The sequence below is a fragment of the Rhinoderma darwinii genome, chromosome 10 (assembly GCF_050947455.1).
Source record: "Rhinoderma darwinii isolate aRhiDar2 chromosome 10, aRhiDar2.hap1, whole genome shotgun sequence".
NCBI classification, from domain to species: Eukaryota; Metazoa; Chordata; class Amphibia; order Anura; family Rhinodermatidae; genus Rhinoderma; species Rhinoderma darwinii.
In genome coordinates this window covers 86,766,877-86,770,218 of record NC_134696.1, presented here as the reverse complement: position 1 = coordinate 86,770,218, position 3,342 = coordinate 86,766,877, and positions in this window count along the sequence as shown.

Below are 3,342 nucleotides of genomic sequence, written 5' to 3'. Positions count from 1 at the left end.
TGGGACTTCCAACTTTCACCTCACTCAAATGTTTTTTTCTGTCATATCTATATGCCCCGTCAGTCAACATAAAAACTGGACAAACCCAGGGCCGCCATCAGGGCAGTACAGCTGATACTGCAGTCAGGGGCCCGGCCACAATGCAGAAGGAAAGGGGCCCGCCCACTTCTTATTAAACTTTAAACATTTCAGGGCCCCAGCGTTAGTCACTTGGAGATAGAAACGGACCCTTCAGCTAAAGTCTGTTTCTTCCTCCAAAGTAACTAACGCTGAGACTCTGACAGGACTTACAGGAGCGGAAGATGTTACATGAGCAGCAAGAAAGCAGAAGCCCCGTGTGGAGAGAGCCCGTCCACCAGACAGGTCCTTCTCTACCCAGCCGACTGGACTCTGCAGGACTGGTGAGTGCCCCATACTCCTTCACATGTCCCCTGACCCCACTTTCCATTTACCTTGCGATTTTCGTAATAGCAGCAAAAATGGCGCAGTTTTGCCTCGATTACAAAAATTGCATTAAAATAATGGTACAAAATGTGAAAAGACAGTGTCTTTAGGCTATATTCCCACAGTGCAGTCAAATCACATTTTTGCAGCAATTTTGCAAAAATCGTAGCAAAAAATGGGATTTGACTGCACTGTGTGAATAAGACCCTAAGGCCACATCAGACGTTGTGGATTTGTCTCCTATTTTCGGTGCGGATTTCACACTGAAAATACACTACAAATTATAGTACAACTGTAAAGGATTTGCCAGACACAGCTTCTGTGTCGACGCCCGTGGGCAATCAGTCTGCACCTGCTCCTATGTCTGTGAGACTGACTATCTTCCACCACTCAGGATGGCAGGCTTAGGAGTGGGAGAGCCTATCACAGCCTGGCCAGACGGAGCCAGCTCCCGCCCACTGTCTATTTATACCTGCCTTTCCTGTTCCTCCTTTGCCTGTGATTCTTCTCTGCTTGTTTCCTGGCCTTGCTGCTGCTGCTTGTACTGCTCATCCTCTGCTCGTTATTGACCTTGGCTTTCTGACCACTCTCCTGCTCAGCGTTTTGTACCTCGTTCACTCCTGGTTTGACTCGTTCACTACTCTTGTTGCTCACGGTGTCTCCGTGGGCAGCTGCCCCGTTTCCCTAGCTTCTGTGTACCCTTTGTCTGTCTTGCACTTACTGAGCGTAGGGACCGTCGCCCAGTTGTACCCCGTCGCTTAGGATGGGTCATTGCAAGTAGGCAGGGACTGAGTGGCGGGTAGATTAGGGCTCACCTGTCTGTCTCCCTACCCTGTCATTACATAATCACAGGCCCATATACCTAGTCTACCCTCGTCCCTGACACATCTATGGACCCCCTAGAGACCCTGGCTCAGCAGATGCAGGGCCTCTCCCTACAGGTCCAGGCCCTGGCTCAGAGGGACAACCTGCGTGATGCTTCCCTGGTAGTGACCCCACCTCACCTCTCGAACCCCATCTCAAGTTGCCTGACCGGTTCTCAGGGGACCGGAAGACTTTATTCTCCTTTCGGGAGAGTTGTAGGCTCTATTTTCACTTAAAGCCCCACTCCTCAGGTTCTGAGAGCCAGCGGGTGGGTATAATTATGTCCCGGCTCCAGGACGGGCCCCAAGAATGGGCCTTCTCCTTGGCTCCTGACGCCCCTGAACTTTCCTCCGTTGATCTTTTCTTTTCTGCTCTCGGGCTCATTTATGACGAGACTGACAAGACTGCCTTTGCCGAGAGTTAGCTGATGACCTTACGTCAGGGTAAGAGACCTGTAGAGGAGTATTGTTCTGACTTTAGGAAGTGGTGTGTAGCTTCTCGGTGGAATGACCCTGCCTTGAGGTGCCAGTTTAGATTGGGTCTGTCGAACGCCCTGAAAGACCTGCTAGTTAGCTATCCCTCTGCTGACTCCCTAGATCAGGTTATGGCTTTAGCGGTATGACTTGACCGACGTCTCAGGGAACAACAACTTGAACGTTTTTGTGCCTTCTCCTCTGACTCCCCCATAATGCCTCCCGAGGTTCCGTTGCTTCGTTCATCCACGGAAGACTCGGATGTACCTATGCAACTCGGGGCCTCCGTGTCCCCCCAACAGCGTAGTGAGTTCCGCAGGAAGAATGGTCTCTGCTTCTACTGTGGGGATGACAAGCATCAAGTGAACAACTGTCCTAGGCGTAAGAATAAGCAGCCGGAGGAACTTCCGCGCCTAAGTGATCATCGGGGAGGTCACTTGGGCGCACAGGTATTTCCCGTAAAGATGAAACCTAATAAAATCTTGCTTCCCTTTCAGGTCTCTTTTGGTGGTAGGTCTGCTACCGGCAGTGCCTTCGTGGATTCAGGGTCTTCTGCTAATATTATGTCTGTGGAATTTGCTATGTCTCTAGCTATGCCATTGATTGATTTGCCTAAACCTGTCCCGGTAGTGGGTATCGACTCCACTCCTCTTGCTAATGGTTATTTTACACAGCATACCCCTGTTTTTGAACTCCTTGTTGGCTCCATGCATTTGGAGCAGTGCTCTGTACTGGTGATGCAGGGATTATCGTCCGATTTGGTTTTAGGCCTTCCCTGGTTGCAGATGCGTAATCCCATGTTTAACTGGAATACTGGGGATCTTACCAAATGGGGTAATGAATGCATGACGTCATGTTTTTCTGTTAATTCTATTTCTCTCCCTGAGGAGGTGAACACTCTACCTGAGTTTGTTCAGGACTTCGCTGATGTTTTCTCTAAAGAGGCCTCTGAAGTGTTACCTGCTCATAGAGAATACGATTGCGCAATCGATTTGGTACCAGGAGCTAAGCTCCCTAAGGGTAGGATATTCAATCTCTCTTGTCCCGAATGTGAAGCCATGAGAGAGTATATCCAGGAATGCCTGGCCAAGGGTTACATTCGCCCCTCTACTTCTCCGGTAGGTGCTGGCTTCTTCTTCGTAGGGAAGAAGGATGGTGGTCTTAGGCCGTGCATCTACTACCGGAACTTGAATAAGGTCACTGTAAGGAACCAGTACCACCTTCCTTTGATTCCTGATCTCTTCAATCAGGTTCAGGGGGCCCAATGGTTCTCTAAGTTTGATCTATGGAGGGCTTATAACCTTATCCGCATCAAAGAGGGGGATGAGTGGAAGACTGCGTTTAACACGCCCGAAGGTCATTTCGAATACCTCGTCATGCCCTTTGAGTTGTGTAATGCTCCCGCGGTCTTCCAGAATTTCATAAATGAGATTTTAAGAGACTACCTGGGGGTATTTCTTGTAGTGTACCTTGATGACATACTTGTGTTTTCCAAGGACTGGTCCTCTCACATTGAGCATGTCAGGAAGGTGCTCCGGGAAAACAAACTGTTTGCTAAGAC